General features: G+C 48.9%; 1 protein-coding gene across 2 annotated transcripts in view; it reads left to right on the forward strand.

Annotated features, from left to right (window-relative positions):
• Positions 1–2,272: 2,272 nt before the first annotated feature.
• Positions 2,273–21,387, forward strand: part of LOC147026626 (uncharacterized) — a 121,466-nt gene continuing 102,351 nt past the window's right edge. The window contains exon 1 of one of the 2 annotated variants that reach the window (XM_085882254.1): positions 2,273–2,410. The gene's annotated coding sequence lies outside the window, so the exon portion shown is untranslated. The remainder of the gene's footprint in view (positions 2,411–21,387) is intronic. The other variant, XM_085882257.1, reaches the window with a different exon arrangement.

Here is a 21,387-nt window from a genome sequence, read left to right on the forward strand (position 1 = left end):
CGGTCAAAGACAGAAAGACCACCGACCTGCCTGCGGTGAGAGAGTGAGAGGCCCAAAGACTCAGCCTCAATGTGGGAGATAACAATGATGAGAAAGGTGAGAGGCAGGAGCACCAGCCCAGAGGGGAGAGCAGTATTCCATCAGGCTACGGACAAAAGCTTTTATGTGGTCAGGAGCTCAGGTGGGCCGAGGAAGGACTTTGCACGATGGAGGATTCCCAGTCGGCGACTGGCTTTGGAGGGCAGTAGGTTTGGCAACCTTGTAGGCTCTGAGTAATTCTGATTTTTTTTTTTTGATTTTTTTTTTCAAGGAATGACTTGGAGCAATGGAGGGTTCCAGGTCTGGTTGACCTCAGGTCGGTCAGGGCTAATTGTGAAGCTTAAAGGATCAAGACACTGAACCTCTTCCAGTGTCTGACCATGGAAATGGTTAGGTGGGTTCACGTGACGATACTTCAAGAGCGACAGAGTGTGAGTGTAAGGTTTGCTAGAAATGAAAGACCTGGTTTCTTTAGTTTCTCAGATCAAATACCGATTGAAATCAATTTTTGCACTCGGAGCAGGAATTCTGTTGATCATGTGATTGAGCCAGATTGAAGGAAGAGCAGGTTCTGGTTCCAAGATGTTTTTTTCCACTTTCACATTTAACTGCACGAAATTACCAAATATCGGGACAGTTCGGAAATATCAGAAATAGCGTTGTTCACTATTAAATGGATTGTTATTTCGCTTCTGGGCTGTCTTGCCAGGGTTCGAATCCCGACCAAGCAATAGGCTGTCATCCCAGTGTTTCGCAGGCAGGATGATTCATCAATGATCAGTGTGTGTGTGTGTGTGTGTGTGTGTGTGTGTGTGTGTGTGTGTGTGTGTGTGTGTGTGTGTGTGTGTGTGTGTGTGTGTGTGTGTGTGTGTGTGTGTGTCGTCCCTTGGGTGGATGTTAAACTGGACGTCCCGTCTGCCGGAATTAATTGGTGGACGTTAAAAAAAAACCCCAGTGTCCTTTACGATGAGTAGGGCTAGCTATCCCCGGCACCCTCACAAAATTACAAATTGCTGCCCAAGCTTACAGAGGGTGTTGCATCAGTGGCATAGTCGTGCTCTCAACCAATCAATAATTTATGCCCTCAACCAATCCTATTTTCAATGGTGGTGACCGGTGTGACCCGTCTTCCATTCCCTAAGGACGTTGCCCACGGTTGATGCGGGAAGGTCCAAGATCTTGCAAATCACCGGCACCCAAAAGCCATTTCGTGTTGAAGGTCGGTCAGCTCTTTCCCTGGTGGTGGTCGTGTGGCAGCTGGTGGTGGCCCTATGGCAGCTTAGCTGCCGGGGTCGCTATCATTTCTTGAAGTGCGACTGTGTCGCTGATGCAGTGCCCCTCTTCCAGTACACACACTGGAACTGGTACTCATTTCGCCGACCTCTGAAGGATGACAGGCTGAGTCAACCCCCTGGTGTATTAATTCAGCGGCCGACGGGGCATGAACTCAGGACCCGAGGATCCCAAGCTGCCACCCTAACCACGAAGCCAACACCAGGCTGGTCGGCAGCGAAGGGACCAGAAAGAGCAGCGCTGGTAGTACGGTCGGGTTGCTGTGATGCTCCATTGCTCCACCATCCGCTGCGCTCGCTCGCTCTGTCATCAGCGGAGTAACAGGGACGGGGAGAGGGAGCACGTCGCCAGCGGAGCACGATGCGCACGCACGGATGAAGACCGTGGTCGTCCGCGATCACCGTTCCCAGCGGAGGACCACGAGGACGTGATTCTCTTTCACCGTCATCTCTCCATTTATCAACCAACCCCGGCAAGTTTCTTTCATTTCATCCGACTAGTCCTTCACCCTTCTACCCCCCTCACGCCTCACCCAATTACGCGGACTGGTCCGGGCTGCGATGAGGTCGTTTTGACTTGTTGATAATTAATTGTATTTATTAAAAGTCTTTCCAGTTTGTCCGCTGTGGAGGATGTCTGTCGGAATTGGCGACTTATCACGTCCGTGATTAGTTTTCATTCATCCAATACACTTGTTCTTTCTATTCCAGCCACCATTATCATCATCAAATCAGTCAACGACCTCCGTGAAGTTCCCATGTTGTTCTCATTTGGCGGGAAGGGAGCGTCAGGTTACGTTAGCAACAGCAGATGGTTTTTGGGTGAGAACGAGGCTCCGCCCACAGCTTTGAAATTGACCAATGGCTGCTCGGTAATCTTCGGAGCCGCGATTTGGTCACGGAGAGCGTCCACTCTCAATGTTCACACGCAGTCCGTGAGTGTGCTGTCGCGTTATTTATTAATGGTGGTGTGGTGGAGTTCGAATTGTCCGTGACGGCCTAACAGGAGGTGTTTGTCAACAGAGCGACCAATTTCTCTTTTTGACTCATCGCAGCCATCTGAACATGGAACGAACATTGTAAGTGTATTAAGTCAATTGTATAAATTAAAATAATTAATCCATGTGCATATTATTACACGACTAAATGTTCTTGGACACTAAGATTAAGAAAAGGACCAATTGGCCTATTGAGACTGTGTTGCATTCCCACTCCAGCTGCTTAATGAATACTCGCAAATACCACCCGTCGCTTCGCTGATGGGTGTACTGTGGGGGGGGGGGGAAGAGAGAGAGAGAGAGAGAGAGAGAGAGAGAGAGAGAGAGAGAGAGAGAGAGAGAGAGAGAGAGAGAGAGAGAGAGAGAGAGAGAGAGAGAGAGAGAGAGAGAGAGAGAGAGAGAGAGAGAGAGAGAGAGAGAGGCGAGGACGTAGGGAAACTGAGGAGGGGTGGGGAAGCAAAGAAAGAGGGGTGGTAGAGTGAGGAGGGGTGGTTTTGTGAGGAGGGGTGGTGGAGGGGAAGGGAAGGCAGCGTGAGGGGAAGGCAAGGTAAAGCAGTGTGAGGAGAGGGTCCGTCCAGACACTTCCGGAGATAACCACCGTCTGGACATAACCACCGTCTGGACATAACCACCGTTAAGATATTGTTGCGGAAATGGCCCTTCGTGTATTATTAAATATAGGAATAGCCCAGATCCCCCATTAAATGCATGTTTAGCCAGGTTGTTCGGTAAATGGACGCTACATGTGTGTCGGGAGATGTAAGAGGCTGTTCATTGTTCGTACATTGGTGGTGGACCGACAGGTTCTTCTTCTTCCTTTCTCTCTCTGGACAATAGACTCCGCCCAGCATGCTGAGAGGGGGAGTGGCCTAGAGAAGGAAATGAAACTGAAGGGAGGAGTTTGTCGGCTTCGTAAGGGGGCGCATCCCAAAAAGAAAAAGTGATAAAACTGAGAGCACAGAGTTGGGCAGTCGGTTTTGAGGCGAGTGTGTGAAGGAAAAGACTGCAGGAGCGCCGGGAAGACGGTGGTGAAACTGAGCACCGGTGTGGCGCAATCGGCTGAATAGGGCTGGTTGTGTGTGAGTCTGTAGTCGGCTTTGAGGCGAGCAAGGGCCGAAAAGGAGAAGTGAAACTGAAGAAGTAAAACTGCAGTGGGCTTCTAGGCGAGCGAGCAAAGGAAAGGCAGTGTGAATCTGCCGGGAGAGAAGCTGAACCTGAGCGCGACGAGTCTGCGATCGGCAGTGGTGAAACTGAGCGCCGAGGTGGGGCGTGATCGGCTTTCGTGAGGAGCACATCGACAGGTTCATCCGGAGTCCAGTGACAGAGCCTCTGACTGTCCCTACTCACCTCACGGCTCGACGACATCTTCGAATCACGTGGACCCAGCCTACGGAGCCCAACACCTCGATTTGGCCTGGACTTGTATGCTGGACCTTGTGTGAAACCAGCTGAAACCCACCATCAATCTGACGGTCTTGTGCCATCGACCTTACGTGGGGTCAGAATGCGCGGAGGCCGCGTGCGTGGGCGGTGCGACAAAAGGAGGACGAGCGCCATTTTGCCACGTGACATGTTCGAGCTTGGGTGCTTGAATCCATCGACATTGGCTTGTCACGAGCCACATTCGTGCCTTTGACACTTTCCTCTCGTCCATGAAACATCACCAAGTACTCTGTGTCCTGTCTGCATGCTGTCTATGTCTTGTTTGCATGTCGTCTAAGGTTTATCTCGTTAGGGCCCCCTTCGAAACCCGTAATCCGTAGCTCCCTAGTTAAGAACGGGTTATAGATTGATTATAACATTGTCGTGAATGCTTTGCTTGTGTCGTGTTTTCCCGATGTGTCCGCAATATATCTGGCTGATTCATATGAAGTTACTGCTTTGAATTAACTCGTGCCGCGCCGAGGAACGATCCGCTCGATTTGGATATAAAAACCAAAATGGTTACAGACTGGTAGACTCCGCTCGGTCTGACAAAACCAGTCTGTAACCGGGGTCTATTCTCCCAGCTGGCAAGGCACAGGTGTATTTTGGTATCGTGATCTGAGACGCGTAACCCGAGAATTGTGCCAAACCAGCCGGCGTTATAACCTCGGAGACGGCGGGGTTAGGGTGGTGCCGAATCTGTGGCATTTGGCTGTCGAGAGTACGGTGTGAAAACCCAGGCTGGTTACGGAGAGTGATTTACGCCATCGTCCGAATGCCCGCCACCGCTGAATCCATAACACTGGTAGTCAGGAGTAGAATATTTGGACATGTGGTGCATTTCGCACCCCGAACATTGGTTACGAGAGGCGTGAGAGGACAAAAAAAAAAACGTCCAAATTTGCTTTGATTTTATTTTGAGCGGATCGGGTGTAAAAGTTCGAAATTATAAGGAAAAATGGAGTCGCAAAATGGCGGCGCGGCTTCACCTCGGTGCGACACAAAGCGGGAGTGGGCTAATAATAGCGCAACGAGCTGCACGGCACGAAGAAAACGCTCCCGCCCACCGGTTCAAACCACGTACTCATGACAAGCGAAGCAGGACTACGACACGTACATTGTCGAGATCCATGCACGATTGGCAGATACCTGGGAACATGTGGAGTGTGGTGAGAATTATATTGAGGAGTTGCAAATTAAATTGGACGAGGCATTACGGCATGCAGACGAGGTTCAGGAGAGTTATGTGCACGGGGAGTCACAACAATTGGCCAATGTACAGGAACGAATTCGGGGGCTGGAAAAGGACTTGGCCAACACAGACGAGGTTCGGGAAGATTATGTGCACAGGGAGCCACAGTGATTGGCCGATGCACAGGAAAGAATTCGGGGCTGGAGGAGGACTTAGCCAACACAGGCGTGGAACTACGTGGAGAATGGATTAAAGCAGAGTGGATTACCCATGAATGGTTGGAAAAGTCAAGACAGTTCAAGGAACTACAGGGAGAAATGAGGAAAGTAGAGTGGAGTACCGATAAGTTGGAACAAGAGAAGAGCGAACTGAACAAAAGAATAGAGGAGGAGCAAATTAGTAACTCCCAGGATAGGAAGAGCTTGCAGGAAGAATGGAAAACAAAGCTGGAAAAGGAAAAATGTGCACACGATTTGGGATTGAAACAACTGATGGAAGAATTGTTGGAAAAGCCAAGACAGTTCAAGGAACTACAGGGAGAAATTAGGAAAGTAGAGTGGAGTACCCATAAGTTGGAACAAGAGAAGAGCGAACTGAACAAATGAATAAAGGAGGAGCAAATTAGTAACTTCTAGGATAGGAAGAGCTTGGAGGAAGAATGGAAAACAAAGCTGGAAAAGGAAAAATGGGAACACGATTTGGAATTGAAACAACTGAAGGAAGAGGTAAGATCAGGCAATCAGATAAGAGAAAGCCTGGAACAGGAGATGGAAAGAGAAGGGAAAGATCGGAGGAGAAGGAGGGAAGAGTTGTTGGAAAAGTCAGGACAGTTTCGGAAAGTTGAGTGCAGGGGAAATGAACTGGCACGTCAACTATAAATTAGCGAGGAATACGTGAAGAGAATGTACGAAAATAGGGAGGAAGAATGCAAAATAGGTACGGAGATGAGCAAGAAATTATGGGAAAGAGCTTCCAAGTTACAAAAACACCAAAAATAAGGAGAGGGAATTACAAAATGAGCTGAGGATGTGAAGAGAGGAAAGAAAGAGAAAGGAGAATGAAACGTTAAGGAACCACACTGTGCAGCTTGAACAGTTAGAAGCCAAAGCAAGGTTGGAGTGTGCTGAGATGGTGAAAGAACAAGGAATGAAGCAGGAAAGGGAAATCAGTAAATTGAAGGAAACGACGAGATTGGAGAAGGAAGAACATGGGAGACAGTGGGAGAGGAAACAAAAAGGACAAGAACAACTAAAGAAGAAAGCAAGGTTGAAGTACGTAGAGATAGTGAAAGAACGACGAATGGAACAGGAAAAGGAAGTCAACCAATTGAAAGAAACGATGAGAAACGATGAAACGATGAAAGAAACCAATTGAAAGTAGGGGGTGGACCACAACCCCACTTGAGACGTGACCCCTTTGAGCCGTGGCGGAAAGGCGGCGGGGTCATGTAATGGGTAATGAGGGATTCGTTCCCTCACTCCCAATGAGCCAGAGTAGCACGCCAAATTGGGATGAAAATAAATTTTGATTGGAAATTATATCGAGAGTGATTGCGAATTGAGAGATGACAGAAGGGATGAGTGGCAGGAGTGGATTTGGGTGATTAAAAAAAAAGTGGTGGAGACATTACAGGCAGAGCGTTAAACACACCTGAAACAAGTGGATGACAAAGAGTGGCTTGTTTGAGGAAGGACTGAGATGCCTGGTTGGAACCATGCAGAGGTTCCATGGGGCTGGTGAAGAGATTTTGATGTTTCGTTTCAATTGTTGGAAATAAACGATTAGGGCAGTGTCGAGGAGGCCAGCGGATGATGGACATAGTGACAAATTGATTGGGGTTTTATTAAAAGTGTACTGGTTAAATTTGATGACCAATTGGGATCCGAGGGACTGGTGTGTTTTTGTTTTCACATAAACGTGAAAGGTGTTGGATGGTGTTGTTGACTGGGTGTGTGGTGTTATGACTCTGCACCCAGCCGAGTAAGATGACAGAGTCAGATGAGGATCCTCGAATTACACCTTTTATTTCCGAAGACCACACGCATGCGGAATGTGACTCAGTGACCCTTCAGTCAGGCACCTCCGAATCACATTGAGATTATGCTTCAAAATCATCATATATATAATCACACAAAAGTAGAACTGGGTGTGGACTAAAAGTGTGTGCTAAGGGATAAAGAAATAAAGAAATAAATGTGGCAGTGGGCTTCTTCCCCCCCTCCCTAAGGGACCTAGGGAAAGTTGAATCGGTCAATTCTCAGATATGCAACCCAACAGTTTCCAAGCTGCCTACACAACTCTCAGATATGCAACCCAACAGTTTATCTTGCAAACTAACAACTTTCCAAGCCTCCTACACTCCTACACTGGCACATGCTGATAACAAAGGCGAAACTCTAGTGATGACTAAGAATAGGAACGTGTGGGCGGCATACACTGAAGGAACAGTTCCCTCCAAGGGCACGCTAAGGGCACGCTGTAGCAGAAAAACAGGAAGGGTGATAAAGGCTGTCCAAAAACCAGTTGGGCGCTGTCCAAAAACAGTTGGGTAACATGGAACATTTAAAGCAACATTTTAAAGTGAGGTTTGAATCCTGACAGCTGATTAATTCACAACTATTGACTATTGATTAAATATTCAACTATGGCTCAAATATGACCACCTAGCATATCATCATCATAACAGTTCCCTCCTTGGTCATATTTGACCATACCCAGCCATACCTGATACTCACTGATGTGGATTTTTAAAAACCCACCTTGCTGTGATCGTTGTCCTCCTGAAGGATTCTAACTGGCCGATTGTGGAATCCTATGTGACTTCAGACAGAGTTTAACGTTTGTCCGATTTGATTTTAAAATCCTACAAAAAAAACCCTATCGACACTGATAAAACTGATGTCCACACAAGTCCTTACTTGTGAAACAATTTATTTCCTAATTATACACCATACACTTCTCACCCTTGTACAATGAACTTAAAAATCCCCATTTGTTTGCAATATTATTTGGTTCTATTTCATTTATTCTTACTTTAGTTAACAGTTAGACCAACCCGATTCAATTCACTTCTACATTACATCAGAGAGTTTTATTCTTACTTGGTACTTGTCCAGTTCCAAGGAGTACGAGCCACTGAGAAACTATACTTCCTCACGTGCTCGTCCTCCAAACTTTTAGATTTCAAAGCATTTTATACTTTCGTGAGAGAGAGGTTGGGGGATATTCACCCAGACTGTCGACGTGTCCTTTAGACGAAAAGCCACTTCGTACATTTTCTAAGCAAAGGTTCATTTATCAGCTCGGTCACTCTGCTCCAGAACAACACATTTGTTATCATTTAGGGCAAAAGTCTTTTGGCCAGAAATGACAGCCAAATCAACTTGCAGCATAAAAGTTACATTTCTGAAACTCCATTTGTTGCAATTTAAAATACATTAATATAAATTTTTCCCCCACACTCACCAACCGAGTGGACCCCTATTTGGTTCCTGTAGCAGCTACCCCTAGGCCCCCGCGCCTGCCAAACGGGATTTACGAATGCCGTGGATAGCCATCAACATTCTCCAAATGAGAAGTCCCCAACTGCCGGTGGTTCAGGTTAGCTTCCGTTACCTTTTGTCTTCCCCCTTTTTTCCTGCCCACTGCCGCATGTCTCCCGTTAAGCTGTAGTATACAAATTCTATGCCAAGTCCACACCATATTGACATGCAATACTGTTTTATGTCAGCAGCAGTTGTAATACTATTGTTTAAGCAATTCTACATAAGCAAGTAGCAAAAGTAACACTCAAGGCACGGGTGTAAGCTCGTCCAGCGCAGGAGTCACATCTTGCATTGGAAGGCAAAACAACATGCACTCTCTCCTGGGTTAGTTACCTGTTCCAACAAAGAGGAAAGGTTGTAGACCTTGGCCTAGGTCCATGTGTATGACATCTACCTTGGGTTCCCCCTGAAGGCCCTGGTCGTCAATCTCCGCATTACTGGCTGAGTCGTCCTCAACAGAGAGTTCGCTGTTAATTATTATAATGGCCTGGGTGAGGGGTGACGCTGTGCAGCATTTCTTCAGACAAATGGTAATGAGAAGTTTGATTAGAAACACCCCAAAAATTACCACTACGATGATTAAAAGCACTGACCCTATTAGGCGCAACAACCAACCTCCCCAGCCCTGGAAGATCGACTTCCACCATGCGTAACCTTCCTCACGTTCCACTCGATTGCTAGTGAGAACTTCCACCACCTTTTTAATTCGGGCCACCGCACGATTAGTTATGTCCTTCGGGTCCGGAATCCAGACGCAACATTCTCATTCAATCATCCCGCATACCCCTCCTTGTTCCGCCAGAAGCATGTCTAGAGCTACTCTGTTCTGCATTACCATAGCGCGCATTGATACTAACATATCTGTTAATTCTTTATAGTAAGCCTTGGTTACATTACCTAAATATTCCAAAACTTGTGAAAGCTCATCTATCCTAATGCTATTAATAGTAGTACCAGCATGTGGCATGAAAAGGCCAATAGCCTTCTCCCACCAGGTGCCTTTGATAACCCCCAAGCGCATTGATACACCGGCCCATCCCTCTGGATCCCTCGTTCCCGACGCGCTGCGTCGGTACCGTGGTTGTGCAGTGGTGTGGTGAAAAGTGGTTTTAATCCTGCTGTCCGGAAATACTGAAGCTCAATAACAACTCCCTTCCCACCCTTTTGGTAGGTAGGGGTAAGCTTTGTCCCCGTAGACTAAGTGAATGCCTTTTGGCGGGATCATTCCGTTGTCGTGATGTAAGGCTGCTTTTATTGTGAATGTTACTTGCTCCTCTACCTGGGTGTCTGGGTTAACAGCGATGACTTCCTGGTCAGCCGATTTCGGGAGGGGAAGTTGAATCTCGCAATCTGATTTCCCCATTCTGTTTGCTCCCTGTCCTGTAAAACAGACCGCTCCCCTGGTGTTTTCAACCCATAGGGGAGATGGCACCACCATTACATTAGCCCTCGGATTTTTCCCTGCATAGACCCGTTGTGTGTAACCATGGGCTGAGGTCTTAGCTTCGAGTCCTTCCACTGGTCCGGTTATATGATTGAAGAAGGTTAATGGTAGCACGAAAAGAGGAAGTCCGGTCACGAGGCCAGATGGTGGTTTAAGGCACACCCAGCGCTCACTCCGGTTCACAATGTTTGCTATCTCTGTGGTTAGGGCTACAAAGGTATTTGGAGGTCTTGTTGGCGGCCCCTGTCTGCGTACATCAAAGTGTATCCAATTACTCCGTGCTGTGTGATTGCTCCATAGAACGCGGCAAAAGTATGCCAACTGGGTGTCATCCGGTACTTCTGGGATTCTAGTTATTAGACTCGCGTGCGGGCCCCATTCATATCCTTGCCCCGTGTGGGACCCCTTTTGTCCTCTCTGTTTCTTTACTTGTCGAGCTACCAAGAGATCCCGCCCCGCTATCATGCAGTACCATATGATGGCCTTAAGTTCCTTGTGTCATTCTACCAAGTCATTGGACCCATCCGCTAGGATGCAGGATATTTATATGAGTTGTTGAGGTCGGAGCAGTGGTGTCTTTCGGTCTATTGGGTGTGGAATCATTGACGAAAAAGGTTTGGTGCGGTTAACTGAAAAGACACTTACTGTGTCTAACTCCTTGTTATGGGTTGTCCCAAAATTTGCATATTTACTTGCTGTCACCTTTTCTCTAGGTACTTATCTCCTGCTTCGTTGTATCCATGTTGTTAAATCACTCCCGTTTCACCTTTCGTGGTCGAGGTGTAGGAGGCGTGTATAGTTCCCAGGGTCTGTGGCTGTCAGTTTGTTATCTTGTGACAGGCCGCCCCCGCAAAGGAGTAGCATCAGCACCAGGAGTTGCATGTTGTGTCGTCAAAGGTCCTGTCACTGTCTCTGGTATTACAATGTTCCTGTCGTCTATACCTGCCTGTTCCACGTTCGGCAAGGTGTCCAGCTCAGGTTCCGGCTCCACGTCTGGCGGGGCGTTTGGCTCTAGCTCCAGTACCCCAGGGTCTCTGTTGTCTACCTTTTCCAGTCCCAGGTCCGGTGGGGCGCCTGGCTCTGCCTGCAGTGGGCCTTCCCGCACTATCTCACCCTGTCCTGCCGGGCCGGTTCCGTCTTGGTTTGGTAGCGGTGGAGGGGGTCCCTGTAGAGATATCACGTCTTCCATCCCATCGTCGTCTTCACTATCTCAGTAAAAGACTGAATCGGACACAGCCGGAACGTCTGCTGGGGTTACCTCCTCCGGTTCCCTAGTTTCGGCGGCCTCCTTGGGTGCTCGTTTACAGTGTGAGTGGTGTATCCATGCACTCTTACCTCTCACTTTGACGGCCGAGAGCGTGGTCAAGAGTACAGTGTAGGGTCTGGTCCACTTGGGTTGCAGGGCGTTTTTCTGCAGGAACTCTTTCACCCAAACTCGTTCAGCGGGTTGGAAATCATGTAACGGGTCTCCAGCGAGTATCGGCAACGCTTCTTGTACCTGCGAGTGAAAGGTCCTAATGGTAGCAGTGAGTGTCCTGCAATAATTCATCATTCCGTCGGTCATGCATGACAAATCCCAATCTCCCATATCTGGCAGAGCCGAGGCCGGTAACTGCATAGGACGTCCCATTATTATTTCGTGGGGCGAGAGCCCCCTCGTGGCATTATTTGTTGCTCGCATTTTCATGAGCGCTATCGGCAGCACGTCTGGCCAGGGCATTGACTGGCCCTCGCAGAGTTTGGAAAGCGTCTGCTTTAGGGTTTGGTTCTCCCTTTCTACTGCCCCTGCTGACTGAGGGTCGTACGGACAGTGTAGTTTCTGGTTAATACCCAAGCCTTCGGCTACCTTTGCCATCACTTTAGCCGTGAAAGACCCCCCTTGGTCCGAGGATAGTCGTGTTGGAATCCCAAATCGCGGAATTACTTCCTGTAAAAGCAGTTTGGCCACCGTATCAGCTTCCTGGTTGGTAGTGGCAAAGGCCTCTACCCACTTAGAGAACATATCCACGATTACCAACACATATTGGTGATGTTTGTATGCCGGCATTTTTATAAAATCCATCTGAAGGTGTTGAAACGGTCCAGACGGGGGTGGGTGTGCTCCCCATTTCTTGGCGGTATGCTTCCTATTATGTCTACCACAGGTCGCACAATTGCTAACCACCTCTGTTGCTGCTGTCGTTACGCCTGGGGCATTCCAGGTTTGACGAATCATTTCCGTCACTCCTTTTATTCCCATATGGCCCTGCGCATGTGCAGTGAAGACTAGCCACGGTAGCAATATCCGGGGTACAAATGGCCTATTTCGCTCATCCAACCATACTCCATGTGTGTTTTGCTTTGCACCCTCCTTCACCCTCCATGATTCCTGTTCTTCCATAGTTGCGGAGATCTGCAGGTCCTTCAGCTGTTCTTGCGTTTGTGGGCCGTCAACCATTTGCTCCACGTAAAGTTCGGTTGTTGGTTGTGGGTTCGCCTCCTCCTCATCGAGCACTGCTTTTGCCGCTAAATCTGCTCTTTCATTGCCTTTTGACACTTCATCTGTCCCTCCTGTGTGAGCTTTGCATTTAATCACTGCAATCTGCTGCGGCTCTTGTGCTGCTCGTATTAGTCGTTTGATCAGGTCCCCGTGTCGAATAACCTTCCCGGAGGACGTCTTAAAGCCCCGCAAGGCCCAAATGGCGGCGGAGTCATGTTAGATGCCCCAGGCATATCTGGAATCTGTGTATATGTTCAATGTCTTACCCGCACCCAGCTCACATCCGCATATTAGCGCTTCCAGCTCAGCTTGCTGGGCTGAAAATCCCTTTGGTAACAATTGTTTCCTCAAGGTGGCGCTTGTGGTGCATACTGCAAAGCTAGCGATCGTTTTTCCCCATATGTTCTTCCTCGCCGCTCCATCTACAAACAGTTCCAATTCCACATTCTTGATCGGAGCTTCCTGTAGGTCGCGCCTCGCCTTTGTCTCTTCTGCGAGCACTCGTTCACATACATGTGCCTCTCCCTCATCGCCCGTTGGCATTAGGGAGGCTGGGTTCAGTGGCAAACATCTTTCGATCGTTATATTAGTTGCCTGCAAAAGTACCAAATCATGTTGAACTGCTCGTGCCGCGGATATATGTTGTGTCTTGTTTTGCCGTATCAGCGCCGCCACATCATGCGGTACTTTCACAGTCAGCGGAGAACCCAAAACCAGCGTCGCTGTTGCGTTTACTGCGTATTGTGTTGCTGCTACTGCCCGTAAGCACCCGGGATAGGCGGCGGCGACCGAATCCAAATGACTACTGTAGTACGCAATCAGCCTATTTTTCCCTCCGTGTTCTTGCGTCAGCACCGCTTGGGTGAACCCTCCCCTTTCGTGGATGAATAGGGTGAAGTGAAGATCATAGTTCGATAGCCCCAATGCTGGTGCTTTTGATAAGGCCTGCTTACATGTTTCAAAGTCTTTGTTCGCACCATTCGTCCAGGAGATCTTATCCCCCTCTGCCTCCTTTACCATGTCGTACAGTGATCGCGCCCAAACTGCATAATCAGGTATCCACTGCCGGCAGTACCCCGTCATCCCGAGGAACCGCCGTAATTGTCGCAATGTAGTGGGTTTTGGGTGCTCTAGGATTGTCTCCACCCGTTCAGCTCCGAGGCTTCTCTGCCCCTGCTCCAGTATATGTCCCAAATACGTCACTCTTGGCTGTGAGAACTGCAATTTGTCTTTGCTGACCTTGTGGCCCTTTCGGGCGAGAGCTGTTAACAGCGCTACAGTGTCCGTTTTACATTTCGTTTCATTGTCCGAGCATACCAACAGATCGTCCACATATTGTATCATTACTGATCCTTCCGGGAGCTCTATGTCCTCCAAGTCCTCCTTCAAAGCCTGCGAGAAGAGCGTTGGACTATCGCAGAACTCTTGTGGAAGTACGGTCCAGGTGTATTGTTGTCCGTCGTAGCTAAAGGCAAACAAGTGTTGCGACTCTTTGGCTAGCTGTATGCTAAAGAACGCCGAGCACAAATCTACCACGGAAAAGTGCGTTGCAGTGGACGGCACCCCTGACAGTATCGTAACAGGGTGTGGCACCACGGGAAAGGACGCTTTCACAAACTTATTCACTGCCTGCAGATCTTGTACGAACCTCCATTTGTTTCCCCCGGGCTTCTCCACCGGCAGGATTGGTGTGTTACATTGGCTTTTAGTAGGTATTACCCCTTGGTCACGTAACGATGCTATCACCGGAGCGATCCCCTCTGTTGCCTCTTTGCGCAACGGGTATTGAGCCACTCGAGGCAGGGGTATCCCCTCCTTTATCTGGATGGACACGGGCGTTGCGGCTAGCACTCTGCCCACATCATTCGGATGTCGTGTCCATAGTTCGACAGGTACTTCCTGTAATCTTTCCTCCGTTCTCGTTTCTCTGTTGGCCTGGCGGCGGGGCCTTTTGCTGTTCATCTCGTGTCTTTCTAGTATACATGTCAAAATCTGATCAGGCAAGCATACCTTCCATCCATCCCCCCGTCGACTGGCCTGTAAAGTGCTCTGGGTTTCACTATCCCTTTCTAGTGGTTCTGGGGCGCATCTCAATCTGGTCATCATTCTTCCCAATTCTCCGGCACTATGTCCTTTACTGACCGCCATTGAGACGTGTGGGGTAAGTCCTTCTCTGTGCTTCATTAGCTCACGTTCCTTGGCAGTTAGTTCCACCTCCATTGCCGCTCCCTCTTTTCCGATCCACAAAGCGGTGTCATCAAAGTGCGTGTGGCGGTGTAATCTTCATGTACTCTATCCAAGTAATCAAAATCTTGCCCTGTTTCGTCATAATAGACCATACAGTGCAAAGGCAGTTCCACTTCTTTCAATTCAATGTCGTTGCTACGCAACCATTCCTCTACGTCCCGCAATCTTTTCGCACTTTTCCAATCCCTAGTCAGTTTATCTCTTCCCTATTGTGACACAATCCGCAACCAATAGACTACCGGTCCAAGTTCGGTCATCATGAGGGTCATTACTTCCTCTTGCAATGCTAGCGGAGCATCTATGAAGACTCCGTCTTGCTTGCACGTTATCGTACATCCCATTCTGCACAACAAATCTCTTCCTAACAAATTCATCGGGGTGTGTTTAGCTACCAAAAATGCATGTTCTCCCCGCAGGGGACCTACTTCAATTTGTAATTTGTCCGAAATCGGGATATCCTCTCTCCGTCCCGAAACCCCCACCACACTCACTGACTCGCCTGAGAGTGGCAGGTTCTTTATCTCTCCTTGTTTTAGTGTTGACCGGGTTGCCCCTGTGTCTGCCAGGAATGTTACTTGTCTCCCCTCTACGTTTAAGGTCGTGGTCAATTCCCTTATGTTCCGCGTTTCTGTTTGCGGAGCCACCACGGTGTCCTCATGTCAATAGTTTCTTTCCGCTGCTTCCCCTCGCCTCTCATATTCTCAAGGGGGCGCCGTTGGTCTCTCCTGCTGTTGTGGTGGCCGTGAGCCCCAGCCTCGTTGTTTAGGCGGTGCCTTGCACTCCCGGCTCCAATGCCCATATTTACCGAAGTTAAAGCATTCTCCCTGTCTTTGCGGCTCATTCTCTCGGTTCCAAGGTCTCCGCTGGTCCCGTTCGGCTTCATACCGGGGTTCCCAATCTGGATTGTTCCAGTGAGGCCTTCCTTCCCTCTCTTCGTATTTACGGCTCTTCAATTTGAGGTTTCTTACAACCAGAGCTTTGGCATCTTTCTTTCCCCTCCGTTCCTCTTCTCTTAGAGTCTGCCAGGCCTGTCTCACCCTTTCAAACACAGCATCCACTTCAGCCGTTTTCCACCCTGGCATGTCCGCCTTCACCTCTCGCCTTACTTCGTCGCACAGTCCATCTACAAACATAGTGTTCAGGAAATGGAGGGGCGTCTGTGCTATGTTATTAAATCCCGAGTGCAGTTCGATCTGTTCATACAGTCATGCTTTGTACTCCGCAGGTGATTCCTTGGGATTCTGTGTGACATCCTGTATTGCCTGCCAATCCATTACCCTTGGGGCCATCTCCGTCGCAAGTTCTTCCATCAGGGCTTGTACCCTACCCCTGTACGCGCCTGTGCTTCTCGGTCGGCTCCCTCTGGGTAATATCGGTTTAAAGTGGTATCTTCCTCTCCTCGTTTGACGCCCCATACTGCCGAACGCGGGCTCCAAACCGCGCTAGGCAGCACAGCAGTGCAGATAAACCCTATGTCCGTCCTGGTTTCCCCCTGCATTTTTATCTGGTCGTGTAATATCTGAATTGCCCTTCTTGGGTTTTTCTTTATGCATTCTTCCATGCTAGCTTTTACTCCCCTAATGTCTTGTGGGGTCCATGATCTCCAAACCCAAGCTCCCCCTGCCGCTTGCATCATGGGGAACTGGTGAATGTCGGTCCCTCCTCTTGCTCCGTCCACCCCTAAGACAGGGTAAATTCCTTTTGTCGTCCCAAGTCGTGTTGTCGTCTTTCGGTCTATGTCGTCGTTGATTTCTGCTATCTGTGCTAACGCTTGCTTCAACTTCTCATGTCTCTCCTCACTCTGTATCTTGACCTCCGTCAGCTGCGCTAGTGCTTGTTCCAGTTCCTTCTGTTTGTCCTCTCCCTGTGTCTTAACTTCCGTTAGCTGGTCTAGCGCTTGCTTTAGTTTCCCTTGTCGTTCCTCGTCTTGCATTTTTCGTTGGTTCACAGTCCCTTCTAGTCTGAGTTGCCTATGCTCTGTCTCGACTTGCGACTCCCTTAGCCACGCGGCCAATGCTTTCCAGTGTTGTCCACTTTGTTTCGGGCCTCCTGCTTTGCCCTCTGTCAGAGCATTACTCACTGTGTTCAATATCTTTGGATCTAAGGATCCAGTCAGCGGAAAGGGATCTTTTCTCCCCGCGGTCCACTTCATCCAGTCGTGTGTTCCCTTTACGTTATCGATTCCATTTTTGTCACTGATAACTTTCAATGTTGTTCCTTTTGGTATCTTCTCGTTCTTTGAAGATTTATTCCCCATCTTTTGTTCTTATCTTATCAACCGCCTAATAGCTGCAAATCGTTTCTCCTTTTACGTCGGGACCGAAATCCCTTTCAAACAACTGCCTTTAGCCTCAAATCCCAAATGAAGGCCTCCAACCTTCCCTCTCTATGGTACAGGATTCCAAACTGTTCCCTCCTTATTTCACATGGATACCTTTATCTTCTACCCTTCCAGGTTCCAATAGCACTGCCTGCCAGCCCCCCCCCCCCCTTTGTGCTCTTCAGACAAACCGCATTCGAATCACCTCATATGTTTTTACCGTTACAGTTCTTGATTCGAGCAGATCCTGGAGCTGCGTCTGGCAGGGCACTGCCCACCAAGTGTACAGCGCTCGTCTAACTGGGGCTCCCTATTTTAGGTGCCCTACGTGCGATCGTCACGTACCTTTGAGCTGAACCCATGCGATCGCTGTACACCAAGCGGAGTCCCACCGTCCACACCGCCAGCATCAGTCGAATCCCATCCTCATCGCCAATTGTTATGACTCTACACCCGGCCGAGTAAGATGACAGAGTCAGATAAGGATCCTCGAATTACACGTTTTATTTCCAAAGACCACACGCATGCGGAATGTGACTCGGTGACCCTTCAGTCAGGCGCCTCCGAATCACAGTGAGATTATGCTTCAAAACCATCATATATATATATATATATAATCACACAAAAGCAGAACTGGGTGTGGACTAAAAGTGTGTGCTAAGGGATAAAGAAATAAGGAAATAAATGTGGCAGTGGGCTTCTTCCCCCCCCCCCTCCCTAGGGGCCCTAAGGAAAGTTGAATCGGTCAGTTCTCAGATATGCAACCCAACAGTTTCCAAGCTGCCTACACAACTCTCAGATATGCAACCCAACAGTTTATCTTGCAAACTAACAACTTTCCAAGCCTCCTATATTCCTACACTGGCACATGCTGATAACAAAGGCGAAACTCTAGTGATGACTAAGAATAGGAATGTGTGGGCGGCATACACTGAAGGAACAGTTCCCTCCAAGGGCACGCTAAGGGCACGCTGCCGCAGAAAAACAGGAAGGGTGATAAAGGCTGTCCAAAAACCAGTTGGGTGCTGCCCAAAAACAGTTGGGTAACATGGAACATTTAAAGCAACATTTTAAAGCAAGGTTTGAATCCTGACAGCTGATTAATTCACAACTATTGACGATTGATTAAATATTCAACTATGGCTCAAATATGACCACCTTGCATATCATCATCATCATAATATGTGGCACTGTGGAATGAATGACTAAAGTGTTTGGGTGAATGGCGTGATTGTGCAAATGAGGAGAGTGAGTGCGAACGACGTACCCTGTCGGTAGGAGTCTCTTAACCAAGTTAGTGTAGGTTAGGGGGACTTCGAGGATTTGACATGGATTCTGGCTGCTGTTCCATTGTGCAGTCGGACTGTGAGGGGTAGGTGCAGGCCAAGGTATGGGGATACTGGCTGGTAGTGTGACATGGTATTGGAAGTTGGTGAGTTGGGAAATAGGGCACCAGGGATTTGGGGGTTCCTGGCAGGTGAAGGCTGTCAGAGGTGCCAGGAGAGCACCGAAGGTTTAGTGCCGGGAGAGCACGGTAGGTTCAGTGCCAGGAGAGCACAGTGTGGGTGCTATGAGAGCACAGTATGGGGGCTAGAGAGCCACCCCTTCGTTAGGAGCGCCAGATGCATGCTCAGGCGAACCCCGAGGTCGCTGGGTGTCCTCCACCCCCGATTGGAAGCAGGCAAAGAGGTCTAGTAGTAGTCACACTCCCCAACCAGCGAGTTATGCCTCGCACTACCAAATGAAAAAAGACAAATAAGGGCCTTGCCCAGGTTTAAAAGAATAGAACAGTGTGCCAGCTCAGGAAAAATGGGTCATTAGGATCATTCTAGCCATAGCAGGGTTTGTTGCATTGTCTCGAGCTAAAAGTATTAGGTTTGGTTCGATGGACTCTCCTCCGCACCATTCATGTGTGACACCTGGTACGAGTAGTGTTGATGGGAAAATTTGTTGGCAAGGGCCAGGCTAGGTCACCCTCTCCAACTGCTGGAGAGGCCACCAGTATGTCATGAGCACACACCCACGAAATAACGTTTGAGTAAGAAACACACCATCCTGCCAGTAAAGAAAAAAAAAGGGAAGGAAAAAAAATAACTTAACCAAAACAAGTCATGCAAGGGAGGTTAAGGGTACACTCCATCTCACCTGGTCTGAGGTCATCACACCCATTTGTGTCCTCAAGAACACCTCCAAACTGCTTTTGCTTACCATCGATATCATGTGCCATCATTGCTGTGTCACCTGCTGTCCAATGCAGGGCTTGTTGCCTGCTGCTGCTTGTGAGTGGGCCATATGGGCCAAAGCATTTTTGTGGGCCATTGAGGCCAAAGTGCTTTTGTGAGCCGTTGCGGCCGAAGATTCATGCCATTTTGTGGGCTCAGTGGGCCGAAGAACTCTTTGAGAGATTAGGCCACTGGGCCGACTGAACTCACCTGGTGAGAGGCCAATAAGGCCACGGAGTGAGGAAACCCTCAGGGGTGAATGGACAATACTGCCAGGAGGGAGCATGAAGGAGCAAACACGTGAAAGAACTTTGAAAATTTGAATGTCCTGCTCCTACACAAATTTTGGTGTTAAAAGTAAAATTGAATGCCCTCCTGTTCAAATCCATAATTAGAATGTTAAGTAGTGTGCATAGAGTGTGAATTTGTTTGTTAGATCGGTGACCCGACACACGAGGGTAGGGACATGCCAATCTTATTGTGACACTTTGGTTTTTGGAGTTAAGTGCTTCCCATGTTGTGGGTTAGAGTAAATGGGAGATCTGTGCTGTACGTTAGACAGGGCCATTGCCGTGGGCTGCCCCAGATGGAGGCTCGGTAGAGCCTCAGGAGCAAGGTGGGGGAAGTGTTGCGGAAATGGCCCTTAGTGTGTTATTCAGTATAGGATTAGCTCAGATCCCCCATTAAATGCATGTTTAGCCAGGTTGTTCGGTAAATGGACACTACATGTGTGTCGGGAGATGTAAGAGGCTGTTCATTGTTCGTACATTGGTGGTGGAACGAGTTTCTTCTTCTTCCTTCCTCTCTCTGGACAATAGACTCTGCCCAGCACGCTGAGAGGGGGAGTGGCCTAGAGAATGAAGTGAAACTGAAGGGTGGTGTTTGTCGGCGTCGTAAAGGGACACACCCCAAAAAGAAAAGGTGGTAAAACTGAGAGTACCGAGTTGGGCAGTCGGTTTTGAGGCGAGCGAGTGAAGGAAAAGATTGCAGGAGCGCCGGGAAGACGGTGGTGAAACTGAGCGCTGGTGTGGCGCGATTGGCTGAATAGGGCTGGCTGTGTGTGAGTCAGCAGTCGGCTTTGAAGCGAGCGAGGGCCGAAAAGGAGAAGTGAAACTGAAGAAGTAAAACTGCAGTGGGCTTCGAGGTGAGCGAGCAAAGGAAAGGCAGTGTGAATCTGCCGGGAGAGAAGCTGAACCTGAGCGCGACGAGTCTGCGATCGCAGTGGGGAAACTGAGCGCCGAGGTGGGGCGTGATCGGCTTTCGTGAGGAGCACATCGACAGGTTCATCCGGAGTCCAGTGATGGAGCCTCTGACTGTCCCTACTCACCTCACGGCTCGACGATGTCTTGGAATCCCATGGACCCAGCCTGCGGAGCCCAACACCTCAATTTGGCCTTGTCTGGTGAACAGGCCAGGCCTGGACTTGTATGCTGGACCTTGTGCTAAACAAGCTGAAACCCACCATCAATCTGACGGTCTTGTGCCGTCGACCTTATGCGGGGTCAGAACGCGCAGAGGCCGCGTGTGTGGGCGGTGCGACAAAAGGAGGACGAGCGCCATTTTGCCACGTGACATGTTCGAGCTTGGGTGCTTGAATCCATCGACATCGGCTTGTCAAGAGCCACATTCGTGCCTTTGACACTTTCCTCTCATCCATGAAACATCACCAAGTACTCTGTGTCTTGTATGCATGCTGTCCATGTATTGTTTGCATGTCATTTAAGGTTTATCTCGTTAGCGCCCCCTTCGAAACCCGTAATCCGTAGCTCCCTAGTTAAGAACGGGTTATAGATTGATTATAACATTGTCGTGAATGCTTTGCTTGTGTCGTGTTTCCCCGATGTGTCCCCAATAAATCTGGCTGATTCGTATGAAGTTTCCACATTTAATTAACTCGTGCCGTGCCGAGGAACGATCCGCGCAGTTTGGATATAAAAACCAAAATGGTTACAGACTGGTAGACTCCGCTCGGTCTCTGACAAAACCAGTCTGTAACCGGGGTCTATTCTCCCAGCTGGCAAGGCACAGGTGTATTTTGGTATCGTGATTCAAGACGCGTAACCCGAGAATTGTGCCGAACCAGCTGGCGTTATAACCCCGGAGACGGCGGTGGTTAGGGTGGTGCCGAATGTGCGGCATTTGGCTGTCGAGAGTAGGGTGCGAAAACCCAGGACAGTGATTGAC

The sequence above is a fragment of the Eptatretus burgeri genome, chromosome 5 (genome assembly GCF_056783735.1).
Source record: "Eptatretus burgeri isolate ZD-2024b chromosome 5, Ebu_testis_v1, whole genome shotgun sequence".
Classification (NCBI taxonomy): Eukaryota; Metazoa; Chordata; class Myxini; order Myxiniformes; family Myxinidae; genus Eptatretus; species Eptatretus burgeri.